The sequence below is a fragment of the Uloborus diversus genome, chromosome 1, assembly GCF_026930045.1.
Source record: "Uloborus diversus isolate 005 chromosome 1, Udiv.v.3.1, whole genome shotgun sequence".
Classification (NCBI taxonomy): Eukaryota; Metazoa; Arthropoda; class Arachnida; order Araneae; family Uloboridae; genus Uloborus; species Uloborus diversus.
The window spans coordinates 233,095,870-233,121,894 of NC_072731.1; the positions used below are offsets into that span (position 1 = coordinate 233,095,870).

General features: G+C 32.7%; 1 long non-coding RNA gene across 1 annotated transcript; it reads left to right on the forward strand.

Annotated features, from left to right (window-relative positions):
• Window positions 1-1,413: 1,413 nt before the first annotated feature.
• LOC129225861 (uncharacterized) lies at window positions 1,414-24,667 on the forward strand. Its single transcript, XR_008580757.1, has 5 exons — window positions 1,414-1,630; window positions 16,831-16,895; window positions 19,884-19,993; window positions 21,748-21,824; window positions 24,090-24,667. It is a non-coding gene; the product is annotated as an uncharacterized LOC129225861 (long non-coding RNA).
• Window positions 24,668-26,025: the final 1,358 nt, after the last annotated feature.

Consider the following 26,025-nt stretch of genomic DNA (forward strand, 5'->3'; position numbering starts at 1 on the left):
AATACGCTACCTTGCGGTGATTTACAAAACTGCCGATGAAACTAAAACATTGCCACGTTGCGTTCCATGTGTGTCTGTTGACGTAAACACAGGCAGTTTGTTCTGAGTATTTATTAACGCAATCGATGAGTCTTAGTTTGCTTTCAGCTACAGAAATTAATTCGTCCCTTAGTAGTATTCTCGAGCTTCTCAAAATAATGTTAGTTTTCTTTATTTCCTTCTAAAATATGAGTTGATTGAAAATGGTGAAAGCGAAAACTGGATTAACAAACTTGGATAACGTTATACAAGGTAAAAATTTTTATTGTTTTGTATGAATTTGTAAGAATATGAGTTTTTTTTAATCTTAAATTAATTTAACTAACCATCTTTTACAGCAGCTTTTAGTTGGAATGGACGGTATGCAAAATATTTTCTTGAATATATTATCGTTGAACAAAATGAAAAATGCTTCACCGAGAAAGAATTTACTTTATTCCTTTTATTCTCAGCTGAAAGGTTTCGCCAAATTTGTTTAGGGTTATAGTTTTAGTATTGTGCGAGCAAAGTAGCCTTGGCGAGATTTCGCGTTTTTAGTTAAACCATTTTTAATTTTTATCATGAGTGGAATAAAATGGTATAGTAAGATTACAGAATTCGATAAGTAAAAAGAAATAATGGTCAATCAACTGAAAAGAAAACTACCACCATATATCAGTGAGAATTTTGTTGATGATTCGCATAACATGACACAATTAAATCGTAGCTCAGAAATTAGAAAAATCGAAACAGAAAAATTTTAAATTAACCGATTGGGAATTCGAGAGAAATATCTCAGCTACAAATGCGAAACAATAAGCGCTAGCCAAGCAAGGCAAAAAAGTATCATCTTCCTTCGATAATAATTTGTAATGTCATATTGAATTTTCTAGCATTAATTGTTGTTCTTGTCAGGCCACAATTATTATTTAGTTTTATCAAGAATTGATAAATATCGAATTCAACATCGTGGAAATAGCTGCTTAGAACTACGAACTACGTAGTTTGCATTAATCTTTGACGTTTAGTAATGCTTCTTGAATTCTCATTTCTTTCTACGTGGGGCAGAATATCCACAAGACTTTGAAAATTAATTTAAAAAGAATAAAGCGAAAAATATCATATATACGAACAAAAATCACAACACTTTTAGCATTTTCTTCGTTACCACATGCGTTTGTTTTAGTTTTAAGTCGGGCATTAGACAGTGACTGCAGTGCCCCCTATAGTTCGTTGGAGTTGCGAATTGGAGTTTCGAATCGCATAAAAACTAAGAAAATAAAAGCAGACGACTTTTTCTTAACAGTTAAAATATTTCAATTTATCATTAATGATCGTATGTATATCGGTAAGGAGGAGACTATCTTCTAAAAGTCTCTCATCTTATAGCGCAATTGCGCCAAATGTACTGTAGAGTAATGTTTAAAATAAAAAATGAAGAACCGTAACATGTAATGTGCCCTGTGAATACCAGTTATTTTTGCAAAATCAAAACCTCAAACTACTATCTACATCTTCAATAGCCTATCTGTTTTAAGTTTTGCACAAAATTCATATTTTTCAATCGATATTCTTTCTTTTGCTGTTATGGGTGTAAAAGTGGTGATTCCAGGTTAGCTATTTTGACAGTGAATTTTTCTGATTTGAACTGTACTTGTTAAATTAATTAGAATTTTTAGTTTTGAAAAATCAAACTGTGTTTTGAAGTTTATCAGAAATTAAAAAACTGAATGCTTCAAAACCGTTTATGTATGTAGGAAAATGTGAATTATTCCAGTACTCTAATTTTGCAAACTTTTGTGTGCTTCAACATTCAAAGTTTCGTTTCGATGTCCTGTTTTGTTTTCTACAACTTTACTTAATTTCTTGAGGGGATACTTTGATAATTGGGGGTTTGGCGCTACCAATAAATTTTTAGATGTAGTTAGAGATGCACTCAATTCTATATTTTGCCGAATACCGAACATTCGGTTGAAATTTGAACCGAATGCCGAATATTTGTTTAAAAGTTTTGAACTGCAATATTTGAATTTTATAGCATTATAAAGTAGAAATGTTAATTTTTTGTAGGAAATTAAATGCATTAACATAAATTTATCTACATTAAGTATAAATATTAGTTCAGAATAAATCATTCCAAAAGTAAAAACAAATTAGTATTGTAAATGGCTAATTTGGTTTATGTTTATGTGCAATTTTGCATGTATGGTTAATTCATTTTCTTCCTGATCTATGATTTGATAACTGATAGTCATGGTAATGTTTATATGTCATAAATACAGAATCTTGCATTTACCTTACATACAAATACAAACCCAAGTTGCTTAAAATATCCTTACAAGTTCCAATTTATTCAAGTTTTTTTTTCCCTTTTTTTAAGTTACACCTGCCAACGTCCTCTAGGACATAAGGCGCCTTGCAGTCCAATACAGTAATGATGTAGTAGTAGAGCGGGAAAACTCTTTAAAGACGACATCCTTGAGCAGGTTGAGAAGAATGGGGCAGTCAAAAAGATGCTCCCCTATCATTTGCAGGGATCAAAGTCATCCTATATTTGCTATAAATCCTATATTTTTCCAAAAAGGTTAAAAACCATCCTATATTTCCTATAAATTAGAGACGTACCAAGTACTCGGTAACTACTCGGTACTCGTCCAAATTCCGATCAGATACTCGGCCAATACCGAGTAGTTGCAAAAAATTGAATATTGACCAAGGCAGTACTAAAATTTATAAAAAAAAAAAAAGAGCAAGCATTATATTCTGCAATCATTTACAATTAAAATTTATAAGTCAAATTTAAATTTTGAGAATAATGAAGTTTGTAATGCTTTAATGGAATAAATCTTTATTTTAATGTCCCCAAAGTCAATAAAACTTATTCATTAAAAATTATGCAAAAAAGGTAAGTATAGAAAATATGGAATTTTTATATTAAAATGGATTTTTGCTACAAACAAAAATTAGTTATAAAAATATAAAAATAACTTTGCTTAAAAAATAAAAGGAAATAAAAGTACAGTGCAGGAACACTGCAGACACATGTTTTGGCGTTACAAAGAATTCCTTTTTCAATGCACAAAATGGGAGCTCGTGGATTTAAAGGCATCCGACAAAAGTCGGATTTTTTTTTGAATGTCTTTACATTCTTTAGCTCACATGTTATGCACTGAAAGAGACGTTCCTTGTAACGGGGGGGGGGGGGGATGTCAGAAACACCTGTCTGCAGTGTTCCTGCACATTTGTTGTATTTAAAAATTATTTATGTTTGGCGGACTAAAACTATAATTGATATTGGTATATACAGTGAAACCCCTACTGATGGACACCCCTCTTATGCGGACAATTTTTAATTCCCCAGTTCCAATGCAAATATCATTATTAAACCCCTATCCTGTGAACACCTCGCTATTGCGGCAAAAAAATTGTCCTGTTAATGTCCGCATTTGAGGGATTTTACTGTAATTTGTTTTAATTCCAACTTGATTAATCATACCTTTTATTTATTTATTTTTAATTTTAAAAATAATTTTTTTGTAAAATTTTTGACACAAACAAAATTGTTTATGTAATGCGTAATTGAATTTCAGCAGGAATTTAGTTTTAAAAACTATTATATGGACAAGAAGATCTATACTACTATTCCAATAAGTTCAAAATTCATCACATGTGTGTTGGTGGTTCTTCTTAAAACATAATAGGAGTATGTTTTAAGGGATAGGAGTATGTTTATATAGGAGTTTAGTAAGTCCTCATTTGGAGTATGCTGTTTTGGTCGCCTTATCTGAAGAAAGATATTTTTGTATTGGAAAGGGTTCAAAGAAGGGTAACTAAATTAGTAAGGGGACTCTCAGATTTAGATTATGATACCAGACTTAATAGGCTTAACATGTATAGCCTGGAGCAAAGGAGAGTCAGAGGGGACATGATTCAGTTATTTAAATTTATCAAAATGAAAGATGTAAATGGATTAAATTTTTGCGGGAAAAGCAGGACAAGGGGCCATTGTTTTAAGCTATTTAAATCTCAGGCTAACTTGGAAATCAGGAAAAACTACTACTTTAGCAGGGTAGGCGGTAATGAGCAAGGGAGTGGATAGCTTTAAGAGGGCCATTGATCTTCATTGGGGACTAATTAATTGACTAGGACCAGCCTAGCTGGGCCCAGAGCCTGTTGCTGGTCGTCACATTTGTATTTGTATAATTGGTACTTGGTAACTCGGCCGAGAAGTGAAAGGCCGAGTACTCGGTTATAGGACTCGACCGATGCATTGGCGCCGATGGTTCAACAATATCGGCATCAGGCGCCGTTGCTGTCTTGCAGGAAACATCGGCCTTAAAAAACATTGAAAACCGATGGATTGGCCGATGTTTTCGAAAAAAATGAACTTTGCTGTTTTACTTTTTAATACAAAATAAAAAGAGTTATTGTTTTCATATAAAATTGTTTACTTAAATTTCAGTATGAATTTCTACTTTAATCACTCCTGAAAGAGTTTTTAATACTGCATTCAGGTACCAAACAAGTTTATTATTGCGTTGTTTTTTGCTGCTGGATGTACCTATGTATCTCTCCTAAGTCATAACTCAAAAATGGTAAGCGGTAGAAGGTTAAAATTTCGCATGTGGGGTGTGCTTACGTTCCAGTTGTGCACTTCCCTTTTTGTTTTCGATTTGGTGTTCTAAAAAGCCTATTTACTAATTTTTGTTGTGGCTATTAATTACTTATTTCAATGCAAGACTAATATGGCGATCATTTGGTGATATATTGCTGAATTGGAGACCAACTTGGAAACAAATATGAGATGGCGAAACCGGCTTTTGTGTCATTTTGTTACATTCCCATTGAACTGACGGTAATTTTTAATTTTTTTTTTAAATATAAATCACAGTAATGCAGTCTTTTCTGTATCGGTTCGGTGGTGTTACAAGTTTGGAGCTCGTCGAAATACATTTTGGGGTCCTTTTTCTCTGTCACAGAAGTTGTAAAACATTTATCATAAGCATTTTTGTAACTCCAACGGTGCCCCTATGGTTATGGGGCCTCTTGCGCAATTGCAACATTTGCTATATTTTAAATCCGCCACCTCGGTGTGCAAGTTTTAAAAGGGTTTTTCTGCTCAATGTTTATGATTATTTTGAACTCAATTTCTTACCATTATTTTTTGCATTTCCAAGAACACTTGCTTGCCCCTTCCCCCTCCCTCTATTTATGAAATTAATTTCTCTTTGTACTTCCGAGTCGTTTAAAACTAACACTATTCATAAAATTAGAACTTTTTTTTTTTTCAAATTTTATCTATTGTTTAGGAAGAATTTGGAGCATTAATGTAAGAAATTGATTAAAGACGTTTTGAATGGTGACATAATTCGGAACATAATTTCTCTTTTCAACAAAAAAAGTTGTGTCACTGTTATAGCTTTTCTGAAAAATGCAAACTTTTCTATTCATAAATTTTAAATAAGTATAAAAATATTCCTATTATGATTTAATATTGTAACTTATCTGTTACCCTTTTTGTTTAATTTGATTACTAAAAAAATGTCTACTTGCAATCTTTCCACTTTAATTGCGTAATTTGACGACAGTTTCATATTTTTCTTCTTCTTCTTCTTTTTTTTTTTTGAATAATTAAACAACGTAATTTAAAATTTTTTAACTATGCATAGTGTATCTAAATCCATACATTATTACATTATAACTAAAATCTTAGTTATGTGCTCAATTAAAAAAAAAATCAATTGGTTATTTAACAGTGTCTTTGTTTTTCTTCCATTTTTTCCTTTCTTTTTTTTCGACTGTTGTTCTTTCTCTTTCATCATACAGCAATCAAAAAAGGAGAAGCATAACTACATCCTATACAGATTGTACGTGGTACGATCCAAAAGTTCGGGAACAAGCTGTATAAAACCTTACCCAGAATAGTTCACATAATCGAAGCACATCCACCTTCAATGGATCACCTTGAGCGACTATGTTCTTCTGCCAATGTTCATATAACTTTTGGTAACACTCCTGGAAGCTATTTTTCGCAACCTTCTGTGATGCAGCTTTATCTTCTCCTGATAGAAGAAAGCGGCGTCCATGCAAATGTTTTTTTGCCGAGAACAGACAAAGTTATACAGAGCTAAGTCCGACGAAAACGTTACGTTATTTGTTTGTCATATCAGAGTATTGAACAATCGAACCGTGCATCCTCAACATGAAAGTCACCTTCTTCCCCACGATGAAGTTAAAGCAGCAGTGCAAGAGGCCTTACAGGAGGTTGCGAAAAATGGCTGCCAGGAGTGCTTCTAAATGCTATACGAATGTTGGCAGAAGTGCATAGTCGTTCAAGGTGACTATTTTGTAGATAGATGTGCTTCGGTAATGTGAACTATTCAGGAAAAGGTTTTATACAGATTGTCCTCGAACTTTTAGATCATACTACGTACGTATGAGTTTTCAACTTACTATTTCATAACGTTTTTGAGTGACGCAAGTTTATGCGGATGAAGACATCACATCACAAGTGAGTTTGCGATAATTAACTAAGGATGAGTTCAAAATGGAAATTTCGGTCATCTATATGTTCTTAGGTACATATGAATGTACAGATGTGCCGAAAAAATTTGTGAAGTTTAAATTGGGTGGTCATAAAATAGAAATTTAGGTCGAAATCTGATTTTTTTTTATGATTACAATTCCCTATTTGTAGAAAGAAAGTAAAGTGAAATGAATAAATGATGTTTTAAATTCCTAGCAATCTTGGCAATTTATTTTCGTAAGATTTTTTTTTTGCCATCGGCCAACGGCATCGGCCATCGGCCATCTTTGAACAATCGGCATCGGCCCATCGGCCAAAAAATGCCATCGGTCGAGCCCTACTCAGTTACTCGGCCAAAGTGCTACTCGGTACGTCTCAGGGTTTAAACTGGGTTCAAAAGTTCTTTAGCATAAAAGCTAAAATTGATGGAAAAATGTTAGCAAAATGCTAAAATGTTACACATTCTCATATATTTATATATGCCTCAGTGTGTTTCATCTCCAGTTGAAAATAAAATTCATATTTCATTTGTGACATCCTTGAAGAAATAAGTACAACAGCAATTTTTTTAAAACATAAAATAAAAAAAGAAAACAGGATTGGTGTTTAGAACGTTGCAGTCCCCTCTTCCTAATAAAGCAGTTTTTGGGGGGACATAATGCTGGATAAGACTCAGGGACGTAGCCAAGGGGGGGTCCAGGGGGTCCGGACCCCCCCCCTTCCTGATAGGTCACTGTCCCCCTGCACTTACATAAACAGAATTTTCCAAAAAAAAATTTTATAAAAAATTCTTTTGTCCTAAATATTTTCATTAAGCGACAACTTTCTCACGTTCAGTTTTGTTCAAAATAAGACCCTCTGGGAGTGGGGGGGGGGGGGGGGGGGGAGAGGAGCGACAGAAGTCTTCAACCCGTGGTACGCGTCGCAGACCTGCCCAAAGGAGACATTTAGTCCCCTGCCTCGCAAGAAAATCGCCAGCAGCTATCCGAAAAAGGAGACATTATAGTAGTGCCCGTCCCCGCAAGGAAATCGCCGGCAGCTCATAAGCAAACATTTATTGTTAACGAAAGCTTGATGAGAGTCATCAATGATGAAAATGTCGGAGACAGGAAATTTGTAGGAATGTTTTTGCGGGAAGGTCATACAAAGAGGAAAGCAACAGTAGGGTCAGCCGCCCTTGTAATATAGCACCGTCTTTTTAGAAGGTGCCTAAGGCTCCTAGAGTCGTGGATAGGGCAAAACTCTGTTAGGTCGCACATTCACTTTCTCTATCACTGCCATTGGTATGGGTCGTTTGCACGGAAAATTAAAGGGAAAGATCAGGAGCACAATCATAAACACATAAGAAAAAATTAGCCAACCTCCACTGGGTAAGTTGTATTGCAGTTTTTTTTAAATGTGTTTTTTTTTTCTTTTTTTTTAACAATAGGAGCAATTTTATGCATTCTCTCATTTATGCGTTTCTCATTTATTTAAAAATTTATTCAGACAGAAATAGCATCGAATATCATTTTTTAACCAATCAATTCAATTTATTTCATTTATAATTTTCATTCGTAACAATGATGAATTACTTATATCATTGTGTCCCGGAAGCTCACAACTTTTAGCATTCATCTAATACTCTAAACCTAGTTATTTTACTAACAATACGGAAATATAAAAATTTTAAATTTCTACCCTTTTTCTTTGGAGGTAATATTTGCCCTATTTGTGATAATATGGCAGCACTAAAATTATGATCCCAAATTAGATATACTGTAAAAAGCTAATCATCCTTCAGTGACAAATATAAAAGGTTTATAGGTAGTTTGAAGCCTCAATTAGCAAACATTTTGCTCTAAGTCATCAGATGTTGTAATCTAAAGGTTTAAAAGAAGATAAATCTCTTGTAAAAACTCTAAGAAAAGTTGTAAATGCCTTTCTACAACATGGTTGTAGATTGTCTTTCTACAACCATGAAACTAATGTCTGGAAATTTGTTCTGAATATTAGTTCATTTTCATCACAAGGTAACAGATTTTTTTTTTCTTTCACTCTTTCTGAGCAAAAATGTACCGAAAAGAACTAGAATTTTTGCGAATGTTTTATCTCTTGTGTTTTTATATATGATTTATAAAAAAGGAAAAAAAGATTATGTATCTGGAGGTAGTAAAAAAAAAGATGCATAAATAAAGGTTAATACTAATATAACAAAATTGATTTCAGTGATATCAAAGTTTAAAAAAACAAAGAAATTGAATTAAAAAAAAGTCTGGATGTGTTTGATTTTTTTAGTTTTAAGTTTGGAATGATTAACACATGTGTAAAGATGTATAAGTTTAAAGATACATATATAATTCACAATGAAATTATTTTAAATTATTATTTTAAAATACTAACTGAATTGTGTTCACGAGGTCAAAAGAAAAAGTTATTAATTAGTTTAACTGAAAATATGTATTTTCTTCTATTTTCTAGTTCCATTTTTCGAATAAAAGCTATGTAATATGCATATGCTTCATTTAGCAAATTTTTTGATAGCTATTTACTGACTTCTTTGTATTTAAGAATTATTTAATAAGTATCTGTACATTCATGGTTAAAAAGCACAGTAGACTCCGAATGCAAGAATAATAGTTGTTGTTCTTATCCTCATATATGTAATAGCCGATAATCGAGTAATGCTCTTGACCTCATCAACAATGAAACTCGCTACACGCCATGATAATTAGATAACATGTTTTGGTAATGTTTAAAATGCAGGGAAAGGCTTTATTGTAACAAGGCTGAACTGGAACCAGTAACTAAACTGTTTTACTGGTGAGACTGTCATTTCAGGGCACTAAAGAAGCGAAAAAGTGGTCAACAATGAACGTTATCTACTGAAGCTTAGGGCTAATCCACTGGAGTTAGGGTTTAAAATATCAACTATCAAAATGTCACCAAACAGGCAATTTCTTCGTTCAAATGTGGAATCAATTTTCAACTTGACGGGCGATTTTCTAGTTGTTATATAATTTCAAAATATCAATTTAAATCATATCTGGATTTTTAATTTACAACTTTTCTTAGAGTTTTTACAAGAGATTTGTCTTCTTTTAAACATTTAGATTATAACATTTGAAGACTTAGAGCAAAATGTTTCCTAATTGAGTCTTCAAACTACCTATAAACCTTTTATATTTGTCACCGAAATATGATTAGCTTTTTACACTATATCTAATTTTGGTGCTGCCGTATTATCACAAATAGGGCAAAGATTATCTCCTAAAGGATCGAACTCGGATGACTACCGCCAAATGTAAAAATTTAAAATTTTTATATTTCCATATTGTTAGTAAAATAACTAGGTTTAGAGTGTCAAATTTTGTTGTGATGATTTGGTACTGTTACTATCGGTCATTTTCCTACAGTTGTTGTTTAAATTGAAATTTTAAATTTAGAATGGAACATTTTGCACAGAAGTTGTTTTGAATCAACTTAATAAACTAAATCAAATCCATAGTTCCGTTCATTTGTTTTCCTGAAAAGGGGTCAAGACTATACATAAAAATACTATGTATATACAATGTGTTCGTAAGTGTATTTATTCATTTTCCTAAGTTCTAAAAGTAATACTTCCTCTTATCACCCTTAAATGACTCTGCATGCGAAACTCCTAAAATAGAAAATGTCCAAGAAAAATGTTTATTATCTTTGACGGCCTAAAAAATAGTATTTATAAACAAATTATCATTCAAATTTTCTTCAAAAGTTTGACAAAGAAATTTTATTGTTTAACTTAATTCATCGTAAATACCATAACTGATCCTTAGATATCTATTTTAGCAATACATCACAAGAAAATACTTATTAATGAGCAACGATACTTTCTATGTATTTTATGTGTTTGAACAGCTTTAATAATGTTTTCCTAAGCTTTTATATGAAAATACTATAAAAAAAGATGAAGATTAGAAGTATCATTCCATTTCTTATCGTTGAATGAATTCTAAAAATTTAAATGAATTAAGAAACATTTCGAGCTTTTCTTTAATGAGCCTTGGTGATATTTTCGTCCATAGAAGCATTAAATGCAGTCCAAAATCCAATTCGAAACAGTCAGGAGTGGGGAATTATGGAGCATTTATTGAGTTAGACAGTTGATAATGTATTCAGTAAGTTACCGCCCTATAGCCAGGGCTAAGGCAGAAATACATGAAATACACCGCCAGCTCTGTCAATTGACTGAGCTGGTGGTGTACTTCATGTAGTTAAAATAAATATGAGCTTTTTTTTTGAAAGCAAATATATTGCAAAGCTTTAATTATCATATTTATATTACATCATTACTTAATTAATCTAATTATCACATTTATTAATTGTAGTTTTGATTGGAACAGTATCAATTTATACAATTATCAGTTAATGCTTCTGATTTAGCATACTTTCATTTTTAAAGTTCGTGCAACCTTGGACCCCCCCCTTAACAAAATCCTAGCTACGTGCCTGTAAGACTAATAGTTATTGAACTTAATTGTAGTTTAAACATCTTAGCTAAGATTTAAAAAAGATTAAGTTGATTATCGCCATGCACGCTTCCTCTCTAGGATCATACATTTCTTCTTTATTTAAAAAACTAATTTATTTTTTATTTGAGCCAAAAAGAGAAAATGCATTGCTTCATTTTCGCAATTTAGATAGTGTTTTCGCATTTTGCGAAAAATGCGACCGTAGCGGAAACCCTGGTACGTCTCTACTATAAATCCTATATTTCTAAAAAAGTTCCTATATTTTCGGTACCCCAAAGGAATTCTACACCTTATGCATAACGAGTGACGTGACCTTTCATTGAAAGTTTTGCCCTGTTTCATCAAAAAAGAAGCTTTTAAACAATAAACTGGTGAAAGTTTACTTGAGTTTGATCCAATAAAAGATTTAAAATTTCATGTTGATAAATGTTGCCTTGATAGCCCCAAAGTACCACAAAAACATTTATTCAAGTTTGAAAATATTAAATCAGAGCTGTCCAACTGCAAATTGCCCATGGGCCAGAATTCCGGTCACTGATCACCTGGCAGGCCGTAGTTTGAAAAAGTTGAACAGTAACCTCTTACCTCTTATACAATAACAAATAGTTGTTAGTTATTAGTTATAAAACAATGAAACAAAAGAATTTTAAAACAGTTTGCTTGCATTTTTGTAGGAAAACTGAGGCCGATCCGCCTTCTTTACAAAGGCAGGACTGTCAACATCAATGCAGGCCGCACAATATGTGTTGGCGAGCCACATGCGGCCCATGGGCCGCCAGTTGGACAGCCCTGTATTAAAGTATCCTGCACTTGGCCTAAAATTTATAATTTTCATCAAAAAACTAATATTTATCCAGTTGTGTAAAGCAGCACACTTGAAATATAAGGAACAGAAAGAAAAAAATCTGGATGAAATAAGAAGGAAAAATATAAAACCTAAATCGAATGATGTAACAAAAAAATCTTCTTGAGATAAACTGAAAGGATTTAAGGAAAGCATTAATTCAACTCAGGGGAATTATAGATGAAGGGAATACGAAATTTAAAATTAGGACTCAAATGTAAATGCATTACTGACACTGAGGCTGGGCAAGCTGTAATAGACACTGTTAATAAAAAATTTTAAAAGCTGTTCAGAAAGTGTCAAGCAGTTCTATGTAATTTGTTGCTAAACCATTTTGATTTTTAATTAAAATAAATTGTTATTTCCCATAATATTATCATTGTTTTTATTTATTTTTTGTGTGAATCAATAAGATATGTCTTATAATTTTTGTACACATATTTTTTGGTGTCTTATAAATCCTATATTTTTTCAAAACGTGTCCTATATTTTTTTCAAAAAATGTCCTATATTTAGTCGGTCACTTTGATCACTGTACTCAGCATATTTTAGGATATGTTAATGTCATACAAATTAAGAAAAATTACTACTTTAGTAGGGTTGTGGGTACTCAGAACACTGTACCGGAAGAGGCTATAATAGATAAGAGGGTAGATAGCTTTAAAAGGACCATTAATCTTCATTGGGGACTAATAAATTGACTAGGGAACAGCCTAGTCAGAGCCTGTTGCGGATCATCACATTTGTGTTTGTATTGCAAGAACAGATTTCACTTCATGCCAACATTTCTTTTATTAATATCAAGTAGGTTTTTTTTTTTTTTAAATATTATTTTTAATGTTTTGAAACTCCAACCTTTAAAAACTTTTATTTCTACTTTTTAATTTCATAAATTCACTTATTATTGGCAAATGATTTGCATAGTGTCTTCACATAGTGGGCACAGTGGAGAATTGGCCAGTCGGATTTTAAAAAGATGATCTTGTAAGTATTTGTGACCAGTAATGACACAAAAAGATGTAACCCCTTCAACTCTAGGGAAGAGGGAAAATTGCAGTCTTGTTTGGTCTTCTTGAAGACATGCCCAAAATTTTCCGCTGGCAATGTCACGGAGAGAGAAAATTATTTTTGAGCCTGATATTGATCCCAAGATGTCACTTGGAATTTCGAAGAGGAATGGGGAGACAAAGTGGATTTAAAGTTGAAGCTTCTTTAACCAACGAGTCAGCTTGCTCGTTTGTCAGTAGTAAGGCCACCGGCGTTCCAAAAAAGAACTTTAAAACCGGTCTTCTCCTTGCCCTTAAAAGGGTAAGTTTTTAAAAACCTTCAAGGGAGGCTTCATGGGCTTCTCGCAGGAGAAATGACTGCATGGTAATGGCGAAGGCTGTAGCAGATTTAGCGTAACCATCCCCCCCCCCCCCCCGGGTAAACCACGTGGAGGCCTACTACTCTACACTCCATTTACAGCGACATAGCCAAGAGGGAGGGGTCCGAACCCCCTCCAAAATGACTAAGTGTAAATATATGATTGAAGAAAAAAATGCCTTGTAGTTAAACAAAAAAAAAATTGAGTGAACTTCTGAAAGATACACCGATTTCACACAAAGAAACTGGAATATATTTCTGTCCCTTAAGAAAAACCGACTTAAATTTATTTAAGTAAATTACTGATTTCCTTCTGATGTAGCTTTGAAATTTTTTCTTTAGTTCTGCAAAATACACCACGTGACACATTCTTTACTGAGAGACTGATATTTCCTCTCTTTTCATCTAGGATGCATTTTTTTTGCGACTCTAAAATTTTTTATTGTTCATTTTTTTTTTTTTAAAGTTTATTCAGATTTCCTATGTGGTGAAATCTATCATTTTGCAAGATTAATGTAATGTGACGATCTCCAAAAACCCCTTGGAAACAGTGGAGATGACCTTCGGAGAGTGGCGCGTGTGACTGAGGCAGGACCCCTGGTGCATTTGACTCCAAAAGGTCGCCCCTCGGTCTAAGTGTTGAATAGATCAGTGGACACGGTCTGGCCTTTGGTGGCTTCGCCTCTTTTCAACACAAATTCGAGCACGGTACTTTGTGTCTGGTTTTTGGCCGTGGACCATAGACGGAATATAAACCATGCGGAGCCATCGTCCTAGCAAATGAAAATTGCTCCCTAAACCAAGGTCGATCTCCACACCATCACTCGTCAGGGTTGGGTTTTGGACTGTCCAAAACTGGTTTAGGACAGGACAGGTGGTTTTTTACCGTCTAAAACTGTCTAAAAGTGTCCAAAACTGTCTTAAACTGTCCAAAACTATGCTAAAGCTAAAGGGGTGTAATCTAATCAATTCGTATTTACTGCAATGTTTGTAATGCATAAATACTGACATTATTGAGGCTTAATTAATGAGTATTTTATAATATATTCTCCATTATTTGTCATTAAAAAATATTTTATTTAAAAAATTGGCAATAATATTACTAAAAACTTCCTTATATGTAACAGTTGGTAGAGTTATGAGAGGAAATTCAAAACACTACCAAGACAGCTAATTTCAGTTCCATTTATAACTCAAAGGAATGTTCTTAAATATGCAATATTTAAGTGCCAAAAAAAAAAGCTTTATTTTTTAAATGGTTTTTTGAAAATAAATTTTACATGATGTTTTAACGAAAATTGTTTTTCAAATCATAGATTACAGAACAAGAAATCAACGATTAAACACTTCTATAACTTGTGCTATTCTTTTCTTTGTTCATATTTTTAATATAGTTACATTCTGTAACTACAAACAATTGTAATTTATTGCATTTAAGTCAATTATTGCACTATATTTTGAACACTTCTGCATACAAAATGAAATTTTTAATGAAGAATTTAATTTCTACATAACTAGATTAAAATTCGCTACATAAATAACTTACATATATATTTATACTTGAATGTTCACATTGAATAAATATTAAATAGTCAAAAATAATGATTTTTACCCATTTTTTTCTGTTTTTTATTGTTTTCTACAAAATATAGTTTCTCAAAAAATAGTTTTGGACGCTTTCGGACTCAAGGGTTTTGAACAGAATGGTAAAAACCTTGCTAACCCTGCTTTCATTTGCACACATGCATAAACATAGGGACATTTGTTTACTATTATCAAAATAATAATAATAATAATAAACTAATGCATACAAATTGAAATTTTAATCAAGAATTCAACTTCTTATGTGACTAGATTAAAATCAGCTGCATAAAAAAATTCAATGTTCTCCATTGAATAAATGTTCAATATAAAACATTACTTTGATAAATTTTATTCTGTTTTTGATGTTTTCTCACAGAATACAATTTTTCTAAAAATATAGTTTTGGACACTTTCGGACAGTTTTGGACACAAGGGTTTTGGACAGGACGGTAAAAACCAGGGTTTTTACCGTGGTTTTTACCGTAGTGTCCAAAACCTTGCCAACCCTGTCACTCGTCCAATGAAAGTTAATTACTGGACAAGACACATGCTCCTTGATGAGAAGGCGAGAAAAAAAATTAAAGATTTGAGGACTCGGGGGAAAAAAGATCTCGGAGAGATCGGGTGCTCTGACGCATCCAAATGTGAAGAGCTCACGCGAGCTGGACTTTGATAGTGGCTAACCGGCCTTGGAGACAGCCCTCGTCATGAGGACAGTTGATGATATTGTGTTTACCATGAACATTACTTTTTATTGCTGTAAATATTTATTTTAACCAAGAAAAGTTACTCCAGACAGAAATGGTGTACCATTTTATTTTTGTAAATAAAAAATTGCAGTTAAGTTTGAGTCTGTGACAAATAGTTCGCTGCCAAATCCCATGCTACTCAGGTGAACCCTCCAATTCGTTACAGTAATACTCTACCTCTATTACATACAGTAGTGGCGATCCCCCACTTTTTATGGTTAATTTAAATTCTTTATTTTCCAATTTAGGAACCAAAACTAGAAATTGTAAATAAAGCATAAATGTCAACATTTTTAGAACATAATTATTTTTTTTACTTTGTATATATTTGTTTACGAAACATTTTTTAGCACATGCAATAACTTTTAGTTTATGTATTCATGGATTAGATATTAGTAAATCAATTGTTTTACTTAAACAAGTTATACTTGTTTAATAAAATTATATTACTAAGTGTTTGTGACACCTCAAAATACTTCAGGGTGAATAATGTAGGTAAGTCTAATTCACGTCTAAGTGTTTTTTCGGGGAAAGTTATTGAGCAAAATTCATCAAAATCTTAAGCAAAACGTGTGTTAAGTTGTTAGACTTGCATCAATTTCCACTTATCTGCTTTCTCAAAACCAGCCCTCTAACAGAACATTGCATTTTTTTTCTCCTTAGTTTTTTGTGTGATTATTTATTATGCAAAATGTATCAGTTTCTCAGCGATTAATCTTCAAGATGTTTATTGCATTTCATGGGAGTGCATTTAGATTTTTAATGTTTTACCACATTTTCTTTTGGTTATTTTTCAACGATTTTTTTTTTGGTCTGAACTCTTCTAAAATGTTTTTTATTTTCTCCAAAGTGTAATTAAAAAAAAAAAAAAAAGTTATTTACTGTATAAAATTGTGCTTAAAAGACTGGCATTCTATGACTTGCTTCTAGACAAAAAATAAGTTATCTATTTGGTGGCTAAATTGCCAAATATTGACCTCGATAGTTAGATAGTTAGTCAAAAGTCAAGTGACTATTTGATAGTAAGTAAGTAAGTCAAAAGTCAAATGACTATTTGGTGCTTCACTATAGTGAAATGCATTAAACATGTTGTGTTATGAAACGAAAAAAAAAATGTTTTGTATACTTCCATTGTAGATTGTTGAAATTATTTAAGGTCTTTTCAGTGCTCAGGCATTTATCAATTCTCAGAGAAATTTAAATTTTGAAAAGTCAAGGAGTAATTATTCTTTTCTATATATTTTTTTCTAGCTCTTAGTGAGGAAATAATAGCTGGTCATTTCCATCCTGTGAGACATTCAGAATTTGTTGTTGAGGTAAGTAAATATATATGTTCCATTCTAGCCTACCATTCAAAGGGGTCAGAGGGGGCAATTACCCTCCCCCCCCCTCAAAGCTTTGAGAAATATTTGTATGCATGTATGCATGCAAAAACATGTGAATTTTGCTGTTTTTTTATGTAATACACTAGTTGACCTATGCAAAGCACTCGCGCTAGTTTCGGTTTTCGACATTTTAATATTGAAAACCATCGAATATTTTAATTAATATGTACATATAACAGACAAAATTACAGAACTTAAAAGTTTTTAAGCACAATATGCACAGTTTAATCAAAAATTCTGAGAGAAAAAAAATCTAAAGCACGGTTTTTCTATATATATATATATATATATATATATATATATATATATATATATATACACACACAGTGAAACCTGTGTATAACGATACTGTCTATAACAATAACCTGTCCTTAACATTTTTTTTTGGCCCCAGCAAATTGTCAGCATGAATAATCAAACTGTCTATAAGGATAACCTGTCGATTACGATATTTTTTTTAGGTCCCAACAGTATTGTTGTAGACAGGTTTTACTGTATATGGTTTGTCCCAAAAGTAATAAGACTTTTTTTTAAATAAATAGTTTTATTGATCAAACATATAATAAAACTTACTACTCTTCAAGATAGTCTCTTCCTGTATCTATAGATTTTTGCCCATGTGTTTTCCATGCATTGATGGTCTTCTGGAACTCACTTTTGGAATACTGTTAAGGCACCTAGTAGTGGTCTTTTGATTGTTGTTCAGGGTCTCCAGATGCTTTCCTTTCAACTCCCTTTTTACCTTTGGTAGCAAAAGGAAGTCTGCTGGGGCAATAGGGGGTCTGTGGCACTGTTGAAACACCAATCTGGGTCAGATAAAAGTTGACAATGAAGGCGATCGGACAAGACTTTTGGCACAAGTTTCGCGAAAATCTTACGCATGACCAAGTCTGTAACAATTCGATGAACATTTTTTTCTTGCAAATTAACTTGTTCTGACGTGAAACGAACACTCATCCTGCGGTCTTTGTTCTGCAAATCTTGCACACGAGGAACATTATCGTCCATTCACGTTGATGATGGATGCCCAGAAGGAGCCCCATCGGCGACTTCCTCCCGGCCGTCTTTGAACAACTTGTGCCACTTTTTGACCTGCTAGTACAACAAGCAATAATCTTTGAAGACCTGAATGAATTAAACAAATGTTTTCATTGCCGTCTTTTGGAGTTAGATGCAAAATTTTAATCTTGTATTATTGCTCCAAAGTTCTCTCCATGACAACGACTCTGCGGTGAGGTTCACTAAAATTGACCTCCCACTGCTCCGAGAGCTTGTAGAAAACTCAATCTGGTGTCTCTGGAAAGGGGGCTTAGAGTCTCGCCTACCATTTCCACTGAGTAGTGCAGGTGTGGGCAATATTTAATCTCTTGGCATAAAAATCAGTCTTATTACTTTTGGGAGAAACCATATATTTAAGGGGAAAAGATTCGGTTTTCTGGTCTTCCAGACTTTGGGATTCCTAAATTGGGGTCGCATACTGTACATGATATTGTGTACTTTCATTTTTTGCCTTGCCCACTTACTGAAAAGACTTGATTGATATGTCTGTCTGGTTTCATGTTGCTATTTAACTCGGAAAACTGTTTGTATTTATGCTGGATACTTTTTTAGGATATTATAATACAGTGAAACCTCCCTTAACGGACACTCCCGAATAACGGACACCTCTAATTAACGGACATTTTTGCAAGTCCCAGTCCCTCAATTTAGGCCATTCCATGTAATTCACTCTGAATAACGGACACTCCGAATAACGGACAGTTATTTCACAAAAAATTTCCCTTGCGATCGTAGCACTTCCGTTTTTTTTTTCTTTTCACAGAATATCTTAGTAACTGCTTGCCTTACAAAGCTTTTCATCCTCCACAACTGATATTCCATCCCCCCCCCCGTCATTTCCTTATCACTGTTTCTTGGAATTAAAAGGGTGGTAATGGGCAGAGGGAGCCATTGGGGCTTAAAAGTTGGGGGCAGAAAGAACTAAAAGGCATGGTACTTTTTGCGGGCAGCAAAAAATGAAAAAGAAAATAAAAGTCATAATTTTGTAACTGCTATAGTTTTGAGAGTATTGAAGCAGATAAGTGGAAACTGATGTCAGTCTAACAATTAACGTACGTTTTTCTTAAGATTTTAATGAATTTTGTACACAATAACCATTCAAAAGTTAAGATAAAAAAGAGGAAACTGGGTGCTTTTTCTAACTGGAGCTCTCGGGAGATGCAATTGAGCAGACTGGCGCCGGTAGTAGCCGGCTTTATGGCGCCGTGGTTTTGTTGGGTTGTTTAAGTTTTAGACATGGGACATTTTTAGACATTTATTCAAGGTCGTATTGCCAACTGTCAATCATGCAATAGTGATACTCAAGATAAAATAAATAAATTAACCATAAAAAGTGTAGGGGGAGGGGGGTTGCTCCGCCGAATTGCCGCCGTTGGTAATGCAAAAAGAGATGTCAAACTCTTTTAAATGATTACTTTTATTGATTAAATGCTTTTTAAGACAAGTGTGTGCTGTCAGTATACCTTTATTAAGAAAAACAGATTAATTACACGACGTAAAATGTAGTAAATCTTTCGCAATTGTTTTGATTGTGTTCTACAAAGGGAACAACAGCCCATTTTGAAAAAGGTAAATTAAGTAGTTCCTCCTAATAGCGGACACCTCCCAATAACGGACAAAACTTCTGGTCCCTTGATTGTCCGCTATTTGGAGGTTTCACTGTATATTTAAAGCAATTTGGATGATTTTTCTATGCACACACTATTTCATGCAATTTTCTCTGCATATTTATCCGATTTTTCGTCAATGTTTTGTTAATAAATATAATGAATAAACTTCTCTAAATGATATTATATGTTCCTGTATTTGTATCATATTGCAGATGATTTCTTAATGTTTTTAAATTGTATCTTGTTTTAGGATTACCTTTGGAAAACATACACAGATGTAGGAAGATATATCTTTGAACATTATTGCTATTTTTCTGATGAAATGAAAAGAATGAAAAATAAGTGGGAAAACATGCTGAGGTAAAATTTGCAGAAGGTTATCTCAAATCTAGTATATTTTAGCCATCAACTTGATACTCTCTCTTTCATATTTATTATCTGTTTTAAAATTATAAAAGAATGCAAATAAGTGAGTGATTTACCAAAAGTTAATCAGCACTATTTCCTATCTGGGTTCTATCTGTATACCAAGTTATCTTTGATTTCTTTCATTAATTCTCAAAAAATAGCAGTAGCCACTCACAAAAATAAGAAGTAAATAAATAAAAGAAAAAGAAAAAAAAGTACAATTGTTTACTTGACTGATTCCTCCTCACATTACTTCTTGAGGTATAGTCAGAGGCATAGCAACAATTTTGGCGCCCTTGGCAAAATCCGAATTTGCCGCTCCTTATATATATATATATATATATATATATATATATATATATATATATATATATATATATATATATATATATATATATATATATATATATATATATATATATATATATAAAATAAGCAAGCCAAATTTCAAATATTAAACAAATCATATAAAAATAATGATGATAAAAAGGAAAATTGCAAATAGCTATTAAATAGGAAAAGACAAAGTATGAATCCAGAGCTCATCAGCCGTGGAATATTCATTAAATATGGTCAAAAGACCAAAATTTTTTAAGTATGAACTAAAAGAGAATGTTTAAGCTCCAGTACATGCAATATAGAGTAACATTGGGCAAATGCACCACATGCTAAAATATAAACAATAAACAAGAGCTCAAACCTAAAACTAAAAGCAGTGGGTTTCGCCTCAACTAATTAGGAAAACAAGTTCCGATAATTAGCCATCCACGGGACAGTACCTGCCAGTAACAAAATTATCTTACCTTGAGATCCATTTATAAAAAAACATTCCGATGTTCAACATGACAGAATTCTTCCAGTTTACGTTGATAACTGGAAAGAATTCTGTCATGTTGAACATACCTTCTGATGCTTAAAATACACCGCCAGCTCAGTTATTCCATCCGAGGACTGCAGTTTCGTGCTTTTTAGCACTCATCAGCCCGGAATAGGAATCACATGAGCTGGAGGTAAAAAATCTCTTAAGGGAGCCAAGAGAACGAAACAAACTGGTAGCTAATGCAGAATTAGCAAACCAGGCTTACGGCTGCCCTGGCTTCAGGGCGGTAACTTAGTACAAAATACCTTCTGATGTTTAACTACTGTATTAGAATACGCATTTATGCTAAAACCAATGCCTCTGTTTTACCACCAACATCCCCCCCCCCCACCCCGCTGCTCCTCTTGTTACAATTGTAGAATGTGTAAAAGATCCCTCGGGATTCGTTTGGTTTTGAATGCCCTCAGGAAAATTAAATCTGTTGTGCACTTTTTCATCAAAGAAAGCCCAGGTGTCTCCATCTGGTGGGAAACTGGGCATCAAAATTATCTGTACTATTGACATCCGCACCTTAATGATGGCATTTGAAAGACTGGATGCCATACTAGGGGATTGTACTAGTGTAGTAGGTCTGCAGAAGGTTAAATAGACTAACACAGCCTCATTAGAAGAAGAAAAGAAAACAATTTTTTGTTAACATGAAAATAGTTCAATAGAAATAAATTTCATTGCATTTTTTTAAAAATAATTTTGAGACCCATTTTTTTTCTTACAAATATTCTTAATTTATATTCATATGTTTTAAGATTTTGATATTTGCTTACAGAAATTTTTTTATAAAAACTATTTTCAGTTATATATGTCTCAATGTTTATTTATTTTTCAGAAGTTTGAAAATCTATAAATCTGAGAGAATCCAGCATGAATAATTTGCTTCACACTGAACCTTTTATTGAAACTCTAGTAAGAGAGCATTTTAAATGATTTTTTACGCTGCAAGTTTTTTTTCTTGCATGTGTTTTTTCAAATTTCTGTCAGTGAATAAATTTACTGTTTGTAGCAAACCCCCTTACTGCTACCTTATGTACCTAACATTTTATTTTTATGCAATGACCTTGATTTGTATACAGTGTCCTTTTTCATACCTTTATGTCTATAGGTATTATTAAAACACAATGTTTTAACTCCAAACTTAACTCCAGAATAAAAAGCTATCTTAATTTTTCCAAAATGAAAGTTCTTCAACCTTTTTCAATCTAAATTTGTTGACCTTTTTTGCAATATGTATCTTTTTATTTCAAAATAACTATTTTTAAAAGAAATTTAAAGTTAGGTTCTTCAGTCGGAAAGTGCAGAAGGTGGCTAATCTAGCCGTCCTGGCTAGCATATCTTTAAAGGTACCTACGTTTCAAGTACTTTTTTTTCAAAAACATCAAATATACAGTGAATTCGCAATAACTCGAAGTCCGATAACTCAAATATTACTATATCCCAAAGTTTTTATCAAGTCCCAACCCTTTTGTCTTTACTCTTTAATATCATGCTAATTACTCTCAATGTCTCAAAGTTAACTTCCTTTTACTCAAAGTTTTTTCAAAGATGACTTGAAATTTATTTTGAAAGAACGAAAAAAAAAAGAGAAAGAAACAAGTTACTATGAGAGAAAAATTAATTCACCTTCACTTGCAATAGGGAAGTTTTCGATTTTTCAATTTTATTTTTATATGATAGAGTAACATGCATGAACAACATAGGTGAAAAAATTTTTGCGATACGATGAGTAGTTTTTTTAAAATTAATTTTTAAAGTTCAAACGATTGTGACGTCAGATGGCATAGGAAGTGACGTCATGCACTCTTCCACTGCGGGAGAAACGGAAGGAGGACTTCAAAGACAAAACATAAGGCTTCCTCCTCGCATTTAACTTTTCGCATTTCTGGAACATTAAACCTCTCATCCTCTCGGAAATACTCGAATACCATCATTGATGTTACTTGAGGAAGATTATTAGGTTGTGCTTTAGCGAATCCGGCCTCCATAGTGTGTTCAAAAGGATTATTCAATTTCTAAAAAATAAAAATATCAGCGCGCTCAAAATGTCCGTAGCGAAAACAAAGGATCTTCGGCAGAAGGCTGCCCATTAGTGCCCTGTGACGTAAGCTCGTGACGTTTCAGAAGAGCGTGATTTTGCTCGTGGAATTTTAAAAATTCATTAAAAATCAATCACGGTGTTTTAAAATTTGGCGATGGTGAATTCTTTAGTTTTGAGGGTCAATTAACAATATCCAATAGTCAAAATATGAACATTTAATAGGTTGCAACTTCCCTATTCCTGCAGAATAGACCTCTAAAGCAAGAAGAGCACCTGTTGAGTCAATGTGCGATAAAGCAGTTACACGTGCGGACATGAGTTAGCTTGTTTTCTTTTGTTGTACTGTACTGGTCACACTTTGACACGTTGCTGGACTACGAATTTGCTTTTAAGTTGTCAACTTTTATTCAAAGGCTGACCTAAGTTGAGATGCCTTCCCCTCCATTCTTTAGTTTGATCATTTCCTGATAAGTTCCTGAGAGAGAGTTTTCTTTACTGTTAAAGAATATCTAAGCACTTTTCTGTCAATGATGTTAAAAGTAAAAGAGAAACTTCTAAAGCGGTAGAATCCATGAATCCGAGCTTGAAACGAATGAAGATGTGCACCTTTCCTGCTTTAGAATCAGCTCTATTCAAGTGGTTCCAGCAGTACCGAAATCAAAACCATGCTTTTGATTTTTTTCTCTCAATGTCTTTGATTAAACTGTGCATATTGTGCTTAAAACTTTAAAGTTCTTTGATTTTGTCTGTCATATGTATGCATATTAATTAAAATGTAAAGCAGAAACTAGCAGTTAGTCGAACTTCCAGTCGAAGTTTTTCGTCGGTCCCTTTAGATTCGAGTTATTGCGAATTGACTGTATATGTTTCTGAAAATGTGTTCTTATAAATTTTTTTAATTAAAGAGTGATTAAAAGTAAGGAAAAAAATATTTTCTCATAAAATTTTTTAAAAATGGGAAATTTGAACAAGAAAGAAGCTTATTTCAATTTACGGCACACACTCTATATTCATTTCAAGTGAATAAACTTAAAATTCTTTCTGAAGTAAGTTACTATATTAGTTCTTGATTTTTACTCTGCAAATAATGTAAACTTCCTGTGTATGTTTTTAAACGGTTAGTTTTGTTATTTCAGAATGTTTATTTCTTGACTATGGACTATCTGAAATACGGTTACTTTCCAATCTGAAAAGATAATTTGCTGATGGCGAATAGATGAGTGCTTTTCTTCTGTTGTAGATAAAACATGAAAAAATGATCTACTAATAAAAGTGCAGTCATTTTACTTTTGGAGTCTGCTCTACATTGTGAAAGAAATATTATTTATAAAAAATTTTTGAGTGAAAAGTTGTAATATATTGCTCACTACATTTTATTGTCACTATTTTTAACTTGTTTCATATAGAGGCAAAATCAATTACTTTTCCTATTATATGTGTGATTGTGTAAAATTCAACTTTCTATATTTCTAAAACATAAACTTATTTCATAAAAATAAAAATGCTGTGAAGATAGTTTTATTAGCGCTACACAAATGATTTAATAAAACAACTTACAAAACCAAAATATGTATTTTAAGTTGCATTTATTTAAAAATTATTCTAAGTTATTTTATTATTATTATTTTTGTATGTGTATTATCATAACTAATGATGTGAAACAAATCTGTTATAACTTTATGGAAATTGTTGTATAGTTTTTGTAAAAATGTAAATAAATATTTAAACTTGAGTAGTTCTTTTGTTTTTATGTAACATTAAAACTGATGTGAATACAAACACCACATTACTCCTTGAACATAAGAGCAAAATTGTGGTAATTCTGCAGTCGCCAGTGGCCAGAACAAAAATTGTATTGTTAATGTTTATGCAATAATTGTAACAATTTCATGAACTACCATTTGTTTGAAAGAGCCACCACTTTTTTTAAAATTCAGTGCCGAATAGCATTTTATTGGTTACTAACTTTTGAATACATTAATTAATGTGATATCTTCTTTATACATTAAAAAAAATAAAGTCAAAGAAATTGTGAAAGGATGTCTGTGGCCGACCTGTGTCCACAGGAGACCCCATAGCACCTACAGCCTTGAAATTTTGTACAAAATTATTTTGAGCCCCGTGGGTTTACACCTGGGATTTTCTATTTTAAATTTCGAATTAGATTTTTGTAATTAATGTTTTAAGCAGAAATTTAATGTAAATTACATATTTAAAAGATGAAAGATTTCCCACACCCCTTAACATTCTATGTCATACAAAAGAGATTTTTTTTCTGCATCAAACAAAGCTTGTTTCACTTTTCTCAGTTAGACTAGCAGATGTAAGGGTTTCTATTTTAGCGAAAAGTCCTAGACTCAGCTCAATTCAAGCCCGGAGAGAAAAAGCAAAATATATTACTAGGGACCACAAATTTAAAAGCAGCTTTTCAAATGTGTAAAACTGCCATTTTTGCAATGTTCAGGAGCCCCTTAGCACCTATAGCTGTGTATGTTGGTACAAGTTTTTCAAGCGCTTTATAAAAAAATCTATCTTGGTTTTGCATATATACAATATATATCAAGTTCTTTGTATCTTCTGGTGGTAGTGGGATTGTGTTATAAATATGAACTTTTTACTTAAACTCTATTTTCTACGGGAGGGAGAGGGGTGTTTTCATTTTTTCAAAACGGAACTTGTAACAAGATTTTTAATCTGATTCTTTCAAAAGGATGATTTAAAATTTTGCTAATCAAATGAGGAACCCCTCTAGTTTTTAAATAAGTTTACACATAAAAGGAAATCATGTTTTTTTTTTAATTGAAATGATTTTACCAATCCCTTATTGCCTTTTGTGCACCTTCAGGTCATTGATTTTTTTAGGTGGCAATGGGCAGATGATTATGTGATCGCCAATTATTTCCTCTTTTCCGGTGGCGACCACTAATTCCTCCCTTTTCTTGAACACCTTTTAAGTTAGTAGTTTGTAGTAGTAGTTTTAGTTTTAAAGACCCAAAAAAATGGGTATGCATAGTGCTTCTTGTGTACATAATTTTTAGACTTTCTTACACCTATGTTTTGTTACAGTATCAA